This window comes from Pyrgilauda ruficollis, unplaced genomic scaffold, assembly GCF_017590135.1.
Source record: "Pyrgilauda ruficollis isolate IOZ18807 unplaced genomic scaffold, ASM1759013v1 scaffold25, whole genome shotgun sequence".
NCBI classification, from domain to species: Eukaryota; Metazoa; Chordata; class Aves; order Passeriformes; family Passeridae; genus Pyrgilauda; species Pyrgilauda ruficollis.
The window spans coordinates 243,092-255,966 of NW_024523822.1; the positions used below are offsets into that span (position 1 = coordinate 243,092).

A 12,875-nucleotide genomic window follows, 5' to 3' on the forward strand; every position below is an offset into this window, starting at 1 on the left:
ACCTAGTTTAAAAGCAGGGCTTTTTCCATATTTTGTGGCAGCCACACATAAGGTTAGACAAAACAGAATCTCCTTCTCCTCAGGCAGAATGATAAAGCCCTAATAAAATGAATTGAAACTAGTTAACATAACTGAAGTGATTCTGAAACTGAATTTATGTTTGGTGAGGATAATATATAAGATGGTTACAGAAAAAGCTGAATCACCACAACTACAGAAAAATCTATGTGAATTAGAGATGGCTCATGGTATGCTTTTCTTTTTAACTCTTTCTGACCAAGCTTCCACGCTCAGGAAAAAACCTAGATCCTTGAAGTTAACAGTAATGATTCTTTGAATTTACTTTCAGTACTGTTATAAAGTTGTTCTTGTTCAAACCTACTTTAATGCTCTCAGAAGAGTCATAGCTGACAATAATTCTGTTAAGCATAATTTTCCTCTATTTTAATGACATTAAAATTATTTCAAATAGTAATTGCTGAACTGATATTCAGTGTAATTTGACAAGTTTGTATTGTATTTTCTAATTAAAAACCATGAATTTGAGGGAAGAAACAAGAAGTTCAACCTCTCACAGAAGAACTTCACTGTAACCAGAACAAAATTTTCTTTCTGGTTGACAAGAGTTCAAGAAGCATTTGGACATACTTTTGGGCACATGGTGTGATCCTGGAGATGGTCCTGTGCAGGGCCAGGAGCTGGACTCAACGGTCCCTGAGGGTCCCTTCCAAGTCCCTTTCAACTCAGCTTATTCTGTGATTCTGTTTTTAGTTAGGGATCAATGTAAACCCCCACATCTTTCTACTGCACACAAAAGACCACTTTTGATCTACAAAGGAATAAAACATGGATATTTGTGAAAACTTTGAAAGGCAGAAGCCTAAGCTAAATGAAACACTTGGCAAAAAAATAATTATTTGAAAAGAGTTAAACATCCTGTGGCCCAACTAGCTTCCAGCTTCCAGCCCATGTTCCTGCATTTTTGGATTAAAAAGAAATTAATGAAGATTGCTACTGTTATTTCTTGCACAACAATGTTGAGCTCTCAGATCTGAGAACTTAAAGCAGTTGCTGGTTACAACAAAAATGAAAAAAAAAAAACAAAAAACTATGTCAAACCACGACAATCAGTTTCAACAATTCCTTCTTCTCATAATGTAAACAGGAATTCCTGTCAGAGCTACTCATGGGACAGAGTTTTCAGTAGCTTTTAACCTTTGGTGGCCTTAGAATAAAAGACATCCTATCCACACTGTATTAGAGCACAGTTTGGACATACAGAGGAATCAGACCTTAAGTATTTCACATACCTCCCTTGTATCACAGACTGCTCACCGTCTCTATCAGTTCAATAGCAGTACAGGAGGGTTCTTCTAATTCCTGATTATCAGCAACAATGTAGCAAGGAAATTATAGAAGTAGGTGGTATTTCTGAAGAATAGTGAGAGAGAAGTTTGCACTTCTCAGGTTACAGTCAAATCTTTATGATACTTACTTTTTCCTTGCTTTCTGTAAAAACATTCACATTCTGCCAGTTTCTCTACACATTAAATTCCCTGATAAAAGGAGTCTATCTAACACACATTCTGTAAAAACTTGTGTCTTTTATTAACAGTACATCAAGTTTAAATGAAAGGGGGGAAAATTGTGTTTTGATAGTTGATCTGATATGCAAATGAAAAAAACAATGAATACATGAAACAAAGGTTCATCCCCCTCATTTGACTGCTCATTCTAACATTGCTAAAACATTACTTTTTCCTTCCTTGGGAATTTGTGTTCAATTGCTCCTTCTTGTGTAATTTCTTGACTGAGTTAAGAAAGTGTTGAAGGAGAGAAAAGGATGGTTTGTGTTTTGATTAATAAGGTCTGTTTCCTTTCTAGGTAGGCAGAACGCAAATGATGTGTCACTAGCAGCTTGCATGTAAGCAACACCTTCCACACAGTCTGAAATGTTATTGAGAACTTCAAATACCCACGGTTTGTAAAAGAGCAGTTGGTTACATAACAGTGAAAGAACCTAATGGGAGCTGAATTAATAAAATAATAAGCTAACTACTAAATAATAAAGGGAGAGGGAATAAACAAGAAGCCACTGATTGCATGGAGTACAGACCTGACAGAAAGCCCATTCAGGACTGTAACTGCTGTTCTGGTCCTTGTTTTACCTCCAGAAGTATGTCTGCACAGCAAGAGACAAGATGGGCACCGCTGTGCGTGTGTGTGTTCAGGTACATTTCCTCTAAATCAAGAGCTGCGGATGTATATATTGATGATAAAGGTATGCATGGGTTCAGAAAGGAGTTAAAGTTGAAAAAATTATACAGTTCCTATATGAAAACACATCACCTCAGTCGCAGGAGTTACTTCAGCCACAAACTGCTGAAGATTTGCAAGTTTTCACAAAAGTTTCCTAGACCTGTGCCACAGAGAATTGCCAGAGAGAGTGGGTGCCTGGCTAGACAGATCCTTCATCTGTGGAAGCACAGCCACCCTCATTTTCTCCCAAAGAAATTATTCCTCACTAACTCCTTATGCCATTTTACCCAAGTATCTCAAACATGGAACTAATTCCAAGTGGAAACTCACATTAGATTAAAACACACACTTAGGTGTGAGACAAATTAATTCATTGTTCCTTCATATTCTACACAGGCTTCATACCCAATTCTAAATCTATTTCAAAACAATATTTCCTGAACTATTTATCACACATGTTTGTAACCGTTTCTCTCCATGACTATCTTATGTCAGAACAGTCTCCAGAGCAAAGCTTTTGGAATCAAGCTACCTACATCTTGTGGACCTCATTTATAAGATTGCTTAGAATTAAAGTTTCAGCCTTGCTACTTCTGCTGAAAACACAAGCCTCCCCCAGGCATGACACTTCATTATTTCTTTGCTGGAGACAAACATCAAATATGATTTTCATTAAAAATTCTGAAATAGTGTGGAAAATGTATGTTTCTTATCTGTAAGAATAATTTTTGCAATTACATCTACATAATTTAGACTACAGCAGTACCCATGACTAGGGGTATTAAAAAACTGTAAAACTAACCAGCTCTTGTCTGTGAAGAAAGGATGAAAGGGGAGTTAATAAGGCTGCATCTAGAAATTATGCCACTTGGTATAAGCATTATTTAGCCAATTTATGCAGGTTTGTTTTCTTTCTTTAATAGAAGCACATTTCACACATTTTTAAAGAGCTTTATTCCTTGCTTGGTTTGCTTTGAGAGATGTTTAGCTACTCTTTTTCTCACAGCATTAATCACTCTTATTATGCATTTTAATGAGGGGGTACCTAGATGCTTTATTTCCGTTCTCACAGAATTTTCTTCTACAAGGTGAAATTTGAGGCAACAAATGAGAATATGGGGAAAAGCCAGTCTCACTAATACAAGAATGGGCTGAAACAGAATTTGTAGCAGGCACCACCACCAGCAGTGAAAAAATGCACAGCATATATATGCTGGGTAAATGACAAAACAAGAGAATAAAGGAGAGCAACAGAAGCATCCTGCCTACTTTAAAATGTAGTTTCCATCAAAGCTGAATCAACATCAGCTTCAATGGAACAAGCAAAAACAACAAAAATATGTCAAAATGTACCTCCATTCCAGAACAAATTAGGTGAAAATAGGACATATTTTCGACACAGAAAAACAGAGAATATAACCTATTCTTAAAATGCAGGTGATTGCCTTTGGAACTACTGTGGTCCTCTTATTAAAAAGAAAGAAGAGGAAGGGTTACTTAAAAAAATATACTTAATAAAAACCTTTCAACATAAGAAAAACAGATGTAAAGTAAAGCTTATGTGTCTTCAATATACAATACAACTTTAAAAATGAAGGCAAATGTTCTTCTCACAAACATCTGCTTTTGTAATTAATATTCATTGTCATATACATGAGAAAGAGTTTAATTTGCTAAATCTGTAATTTCTAAACTGTAAGAGATGTTTTGCAGGAGTTTTTAAGGGAATCAATAAACAAAACTATACAGAGAGGCCCTTCTGTTTCTCCCAAATACTTCTCTGAAGAGCTGCCAGCTGCCAAACATTTTGACTAGCGCAGTGTATATATACAGTGATGTGGGATGTGTGTAGCTAGCGAGCAGTTTAATGACTAAGATTTCTTTAAAGAAGAGATGAACAATAAAAAACATCAATAAAACAATTCTGAGAGCAATAATTAATGAAGCATGGATTCAAGTCTTTGGATGAACTCACTTTCTTACAAAATTACCCTGGAACTGAAGCAACAGTCTGCTTTGCACTATAAAGACACCATTGGAAATAGATGCTCACAACTATGGGGAAAGCTTTGTATGGGATTTGTACATCACTAGACAATAGAAAACCAAAAAAAGGTAGAAGTGTTGACTTAAGAACAAACTCTGACAAATGTCCTTCCCAGGATCATAATCATCTCTTGTCTGCATGCATTCATTGCCAAGAAAAATTCACAGTAGTTACTGAACTCGGGGAAATATTAATAGCATTAATAGGTTTGTTTAAGCACCAAAGATCACTTCTCTGAGAAATTCAGTTTAGAGTGATCAATGGGTTTGAAAGTTATTTTTAGGAAAGGAAACTAAATGGAAACAAGTACTGTAATGCTGTGTAAGGCCAGCTCATTCTAATAAGGCAAGCTTAATCTCCCCAAGTTGTACACATTAAAAAAAAAAAAATCTATTCTTGTCTATGCAGTGGAATGAAAAACTTATTAAAAAAGCTATAAAGAGACCTTTATAGGTTGTTTTTTGGATAGTAGGCAAAACACTATAATAAGAGTTTCCAAAGATCACCTAAATACAGTATAGGCAACACCCTAGCTTCTCCACGTGTGGACATGTGGACCAAGGTACTTCCTCCTGTGACTTGTACTGCCTGCACATGCTATCTTAGCAGCTTTTGATCACAATCCTGCCTCATATTAATGGTTTAGAACAGAGGTACTATTTTCTCTGCAAATAGGCCAGAAATTAGTCTTCATTTAAAGACATTCCTTGCTGGTTTTTTTTTGGTCAAGTCTTAGATAGGGCTTAAGTGTGTACGTTAAAAGCAATAAATAATACATTAAAACTTTTTGCCTTTTTTTTTTTAATCCCCCAAAAGAAACAATGTGTCATCTTGTACAGTTACCTCTTTTGTTAGAACAGACCAGGCCTTGTTTCAATTACACTACAGAAAAGTGAATTTTATTTTTCTTCCTAACAGAGCATATGTTTTTTGTCTCCCTTGTGACCACTCAGGTTGCTGCATTCTTCTTTCAACCACAACTGAGCTACACCCCACAGTTCCGTTGACATGCCTGGCAAATTGCTCTAGACAAGCTCTTCCGAGCGGGTTTCCTGGAATTTCTCCAAAGATTCATCCAGGACTGTATCTGTTGCTGTTATTAAGCAGTTTTCATGCCAGCACTTCTCTTCAGTTTGCATTTTCTTAGTTCAAATAATAAAGAGCTACCTATAAGTCCCCTTAAGGGGAAAAAAAATCACTCTTGCTGACTACTTGAGTCAGAATTAGGACTATTTCACAAAAATACTCCTCATTTACATAAACTGTCTTTAATTTAATTATTAAATTAAAGACAGTTTATGTAAATTATTAATTTATGTAAATTAATTATTTAATTATTGAATTTATTTATTTATTAAAATAATTCAATTTATTCTGCATCTTCCACTCTGCTGAGATGATATAAGTGTGTTTAAGTTTGTGATACATATTATACAAGCTTGATTACAGTATCAGAAATGTAATTTTAAGTATATGTCCAAATAATCTTAATTCTCAAGGTAAATTTAACAATGTATTTGGCATTTGTAGAACAAGGAGTAATACAGAAAATCTTTATGACAATAATTTTAGAAAATGCAATAGTAATTATTTAATTACTACCAGAAGAATTACAATCTTAAGGAAAAAAGTTCTCTTCCAGCACAACAATCCAATATGGTATTTCTGAACTGTTTTTCTCTGTATACCTCAGTGCACAACAAATTCTGCACAAATAAATTTTAGCAGTAAGTTACAGAAGACCAAAAGTGCTTGATATCACACAGACACACACAAAATTAAACATGTTAAATGTTTTACATTTCTGAGGTCTTCAAATTTAAAGACTTCTTAGATATCTACTTATATTATTTTTTTTAAAATAGCTATCCAGAATTTTAACACATCTGTATGTATATAACTCATATACCCACTGAGCAAGAAATAACCGACCAACATTTAGGATTTGACTGATTAGGAATCAGTCAAAAAAAAAAAAAAAAAAAGGTGGGAGAAATCAAGTGCAATGAAGTGCTATGTGCCAAGAAAATCTTTGACTGTAAAAAGACTACTATCCTATTCAGAACATAGCCCAAATAAATAATTTGAAATAATAAATCTGCAAGGGCAAAGAAAGAAGAAAACTTTAAATATCTAGGATTATACAAATACAATTAGGTATCATGAATCAATTCAGTATTTGTTTATCATGTACTCATGATAACTTTAACCAATCATTAGAATCTCTAAAGATCTAGTATAACATTTCTGGCTCCTGGCTACCAACACCCAGGTCTCCTTTTTTCTGAAAGCAGTTTGCCAAATAATCCTTATGTACCTACAGTACTTCTCAAATCCAATGTCAGCATGCCCCAGCTTTTTTTTTTTGTCTTCCACCTGTACTTTAGCTCCTAGTCTTTTTTTGAATTGATTTATTTCTCTAAAGCTGCAATAGAAAACTCCCATGCTCTTTGATTTCTCCTCAAGGGCCCCTGCAGTAAGCTGATCTAGCACACATCTGTCTGATATTGCAAACTGAGCCAAGCTCTGTTTGAAAGCCTTGTCTAAAGCCACACAATATTTTTGAAGTGAGTACAGACCAGAAGAAAAAAACAACTTCAATTTATTTTATAATGCAGGATACTTCAATATGTTATCAAATTAAAGCATCTTCAAAATTAGAAAAAAAAAAACCTTTTAATCCTGAAACTAAAGGCTGCTACCATCCTAAAGCCATCAACTATATGTAATCTAACACAAAATATGTGCATAAAAAGTTTGAAGGCGCAATGTGTCAATAATGACTCCCATTCCAGTTTCTTGCTTCTGATTAATATATTAATGGTTTTGTGAAGATAAGAGTGAAACTAAGGTGGTTCCTCTTTGCTAAATGGAACAGAATCTCTCCCATATGCTCCCTCATTGCATTTTAAAAAATAACTGTTGTAACTCAGAAGGATGTTCAGCATCCCCCATCCCTCCCTACCAAACAGAAGAGATATGTCCATATGGTAAACAGATAATAATAAGAGGAGGACAGGATAAGGCTGACATACGACCAAAAATATGCTGGGAAGCACTGAATTTTACACATTAAATTTTCTAAGTGCAGAGACTGTCCAACAGCTGGCAGCACCTAGGTGTTTTTATGCAGTAAAGGCATTCAGAAGTTTATTCTGCATAGGTTTGGGTTTCTTCCTCTACTTCTGGAAGTGTCTAAGACTGTCTTAGAACAAGCCTAGTGCTATTATCAAAATAATATTATGGATCTAATTAGGATGCATATTTATAGCAGCTTTTGGAAGAAAAAAAGCAGGAAGGAGGGATGTTTTTATTGTGCTTACAGATACTCTTTATAAGCAGCAACCAGCCAAAACCACACCTTCAGATGTACGGAAAGATCTGACCTCAGACCTGCTACATTTGTACTTTAGGCTGCACGTTGTAAGGTCAGAAAAGAGGATGCTATCCCAACTGTGAAGACAGGAGCTGGTGGAAACTAGTCTTAGTTTCACATTTACTGCTGATCAGAGTCATATACAAGAAAAGAGGTCACTGACTTCACATGAAGCAGAGGCACTGAAGTGCACATGGCCCACAGGGAGACTGATAACTTTAGAGGAGCATTATTTCACTCTTCTCAAGTGACATTTGAGAGGGAGAGAAGAAATTACTACTTGGACCATACAAACTTTTTGTTTTCTTTTAAAAAGAAAAAAGAAAAACAAAAAAGAAAAAGCAACCCAAAAACCCACTTCCAGGGACACGAAGCTGCCAAAACTTAGAATTAAAATGCAAACAGCAGAGACCTAATCTAATATACAGGCATAAAGCCCCAGGGTTCTTCCCAGAACCCATATTTTCCATCCTAATATCCTGCACCCCCTCTTTCTTGGAGTTTGTTTGAGAGGAAGCTGCTCTGATTGCCTTCTGTCACTCCTCTGGCACACAATAAACAGAGCAATCTGGAGTTAATTTAAGCAGTTTAGCACATCAGGATACAGCTGGGAAAGGTTTTGGGAGAAAGGCTGGGGAGAAAGAACAGGGCTGCACAAAGTCCAACCCAGCCTGTACACAGGAAGATGGTGCAGATAGGCACCTCCCAACACCATCACCTGCAGAAAGGGAAAACTGCCCCATGATGAAACTCCCCAGTCAGCTCAGGAACAGCAGAAACCTCAGTGCAAGGAATTTAGAAATCCATTCCTAAAAGCAGGAGTGGCAGGGCCACTCCTGCATGCCAAGAGTATTACAGCTGATCCTTGGCCATCCAGTAGTAACCCAACCCCTCCTCTGTGTCTACCACTTTAATATTTCACCCTCTATAAGCCAGATGTCTTTTTTTCTTCTTAAGTTTAGACACATGCATTGGTTTTACACTGTGCAAAGGATGACTTGATTCCGGCCATTGGACAGATTTACATCTGTTTTTTACATCACTTTTGTTTGAGTTCTTAATCTCTTGGGGCCCTAGCTATACCCAAAATATACTGACTGAGTTCATTACCAGAAAGAAACACATACCTGCTGGCAAAATAATATAAAAATGAAACAAAAGTCTTTAGTTATTACTTACCACAGGGGACATTTTTAAAAAGTGCAGCATGCACCTTAGGAAGACGTATGTGTCCATACACTAATTCTCACACCGAGCACATAAACCACAAAAACTGAAACTCTTTACTCCAAAGAGTGAAGAAAATTACATTCTTTATAACACTAAAAGTCTTACAGAGGGGATGAGAAAGGCTAATCGTATTGTGACCAGTTGTAACTGTTTTGCCTGCTGGAGTCTGTGTTATTCTCTGAGAGATTATGATGAAAAGAAACAGGTACATTTATTGAACAAGATGGAAACTCAACCATTTTCTCATCTCATATAGGCACTCTTCCAGCTTTGTCTAAGGCTCTCCCAACAGCCACCTCAGCTTTTGCTAAATGCAACCAAGATTGCTGGGGAGGAAATGGGTTATTTTATAAGTTAATATGGTGATAGAGAAACACTAGTAATGGAGAGTAATGGAATCTGTTCTGAAGAGTTCTGTATCTGTTCCCTCTAATGACCAAAGTAAGGTTTTTAACCAGTTTCCATATATCCGTTCTTCAGAAACGCGCTATGTTTTCCAGGCAGGGAAATGGCAAGCAAGCTATTTGCTGAGTGAGTGATTCAGAATATGTTTTGCATGTTATTCCTTTCTTTAATACCTTTGCTTGGTTACAAGTAACAATGGTTGAATAATATACTGCTGAATCTAAAAAACGGATGTTAAGCTGGACAAAACTGAACATGTGTTCTCCAAAAATGAGAAAAAAACTAGCATTTACAGTTGTGCCTAATACTCTCCCCTCCTTCACTCTGTCACATCAATGCTACATTCAAGTGAGTGACAAGAAGGAACACTTAAATTCAAAATTTTTAACTTATTAATGATTATTTTATTCCAATTTTATTATTTTTCCCCCCAGCTACATGCCAAAACATGCCCTCTTTAATTACTCCCATGTTTGAATCTCTGCAATCTGCCTGCACCATGCTAGTTCAGTAAGGTCACCAGCAATTTCCTCTTGGCAAGATCCAACCTTTCTCCAGTATCATAATCCTTGAACTTTCTGCCACTTTAGTTCATATTTCCTGAATCCTGAAATCTCTCCTCTTGGCAACATCTAGCTGTACAGACCACATTCAGTCCTCAAATATACGCTATAATTCTCAGATATTTTGAAGGGGAGTTGTTAATATGTACAACAGAAACGACTGTAGACTTCAACAGAATAGTCAAATTGCATATTTTGCTCCTTGTGGGCATTATAGTTTTAATGGTTTTGTGCCTAATGATCATTCCCTAGAACATTTACCCTGGAAACTCTATCCTTTACAGAGTATTTTTTTTTCTTTTTCCACTCCCAAAAGTGGGAAAGAAGCAGAAAAATCCGAACTACACTAACAGATTTCTCTGCTCAAAGATGGTATTTCATTACATATGAGCTTTAGGCCTGGATGGTCAAATGATTCACAGTACACCCATACTTCGGAAATAGGCCAATCCTATCATTTTCAGAAGACATCTTGCCTTCTTTTCTCTTCAAATTTCTTATCTAATACAGTGATATTAAAGCCATAAAGCATATCTGCTTTGTGATTCAACCTATGCTTACCAAATTAATTTCTCCACCATTGCTTGACATCCCTGATGCCACCAGCAGTAAGAATTTATCATCTCATTTATATCATTGATCAAACCACCTACATGATCCTTCCTCAGCCTGCTTAGTCCAACCCTGCATTAAGAAGTATTAAGTCATAGGGTAGGTCACTGCAAATGAGGGGTGGCTAGAGGTGATGGATGCATCTCAAGTGGTGACTCCCCTAATCTCCACATTTACAGCTGCAGTTTTATCTTCCTTGAAAAGGACTTCTGCCCTCATGAGTAACCACTACCTGACTCATATATTGGTGAGTCCAGAAGTCATATATTCCCTCTACGCCCACTTTAGCAGGGGAGTTTTACTAAATCCTACCACAGATTTCTCTTGGGATTACAGAATACGTGACCCATTAAATCAGGCAAGGTCTTCAGGTCCATGTTTTCCCAAAGCCTATCTCCTCATTTGCCTTAGGCTGCAGGAAAGCTCTTACTGAACTAATTTAAAGAACAGAGGTAATTAAAACCTTTCAGATCACACAAGGGGCAAACAATCCCTAAAAAAGGCTGATATGATTGTAAGTATGCTTACTCTTCACACAGTTATGTCAAAATTATCTAGATTAATAAACTGAAACCACTATAGCTATTTAAAATGCTCAAGCTACCCAAGGTCACTTGGAGATAATCACAGGAAGCCACGTGCAGGCCCTGAGCAGCTGAGAGACCTCAGGGGCAATTGCCTGTGAAAGGAGACACCTGTGGGCAGAAAAAGCCCTTGACCTTAGCCCCACACATCAGCATCACTGTCTACACAGCTATTCTTCCACCTGAGGTATGCATTTTTCCTTTTAGTTTTGTTTTTGTTTTGGTGGTTTTTTTTTTTTTTTTTTTTTTTTTTTTTTTTTTTTTTTTTTTTTTTTTTTTTTTTTTTTTGGTTTTTTTTTCTTTTTTTTTTTTTTTTTTTTTTGTTTTTTTTTTTTTTTTTTTTTTTTTTTTTTTTTTTTTTTTTTTTTTTTTTTTTTTTGTTCTTGGGGTTTTTTTGCCCTTGTATTCTTTCTGGTACCTTTGATTTTCTAATAAACTGCAATGGATGGTCACCAAAAGTTTCTCTCTCCAAGTCAATGCAAACCATTTGTGGCCAGTAAAATCTAACTATTAAATTGTTTTAAACAAAGGCTTTGCTTTTACAATCCTGTGAAATCACTGGAACACAGGTTGATGGCAGCAGAATGTGTGATACATTCAAGTAGGCAGATATCAATTAATATCCTCTGCAGTCAGAACTGCAATTATGTACAACGTCACAGAGAAAAGTAATGGAATGCACCTTTTGGTTTTATAACCCCCATGAGTAACAGAAGAATAGTGTTGAAAAAATTTGGACTTAACCAAAAAAACTTGCAGAGGATGTCTTTCTTTACATCCACTTGTAGCAAATGCTTATTTGATTGTAAAATGTGTTACAATGCTTCAGTGCAAACAGAAAGGAGACAAAGCAAACTTAAAGAGATACAAATATTAAAACTCTCATTAGGTTCTGCATACCAGATGTCAGCACATCTCATTGTTGATTTGATAAAGTATACTTTTCCAAGTCATGAGAAGCAGTACAATGCTTCAATACATCCAGTTCTCTGCAGTGATCAGTAACAATCTTTTGCAAAGCCTAAACATGGAGATCATCTACAATACAAGAAGTCAGTAATGAAAAACCTGCATTACATTTGCTGCATTATTTGGTTTTATGTGTTGTACGTTAAAGCCATTTACTCTAAAACATAAGCGAAATTACCACTGCAGACTTCTGATTCTTCCCAACCAGTTCAAGCTACTCTGGAATCTTAATACAGGATTCAGGGTCAGCTCACTTCAATGTGCACAAAGCTCTGGCTGTATTTTAACTTGAGAAAACACAATTGGAGGTCAAATGTAAGAGCAAGCACAGGCAGCATTCCACACAGCAGCAGTGCTCAAAGTGCAGATAAAAGAGGGAGTGTTTCTTCCTGCTTAAAGAGAAATGCAAAGATAGATGCTGTATTATAAGAGACAGATACTCCAGTCATAGGAGGCATGTGAAGATGTCTAGAAACAGAGATTTCAAAAGGGCATAAAGAGGTTTAGAGAAAGCAGAGGAATGATTAAGACCAAGCCGTAAGGAACTGAAAAAAACAAACAAGGAACCTTCCAAAAGGAGAGGAAATCAGCTTATTAGTTTCAGTGTTAGGATGAAGAGAGGAAAAAAAACCTGCAGTAAGAGCTCTCCAAGCCATTTTCACATCAGACATTGACATAATCTCATATACTTACCTGTGGCCAAATCTTAGCATCCACTGCCTAGTAACTAACATGCTCATGGATTTCAGTGTTTCTCTGGTATTTTTAACTCAATGATCTGTAAAACATATGGCTTCCTTTGCATTCAGCACGTCTATATTCTGACCATC

General features: G+C 36.2%; 1 protein-coding gene across 1 annotated transcript in view; it reads right to left on the bottom strand.

Annotated features, from left to right (window-relative positions):
- The window catches only part of ARSB (arylsulfatase B), a 62,215-nt gene that overhangs the window by 32,458 nt on the left and 16,882 nt on the right, over positions 1-12,875 (bottom strand). The gene's annotated exons all lie outside the window — the stretch shown is intronic.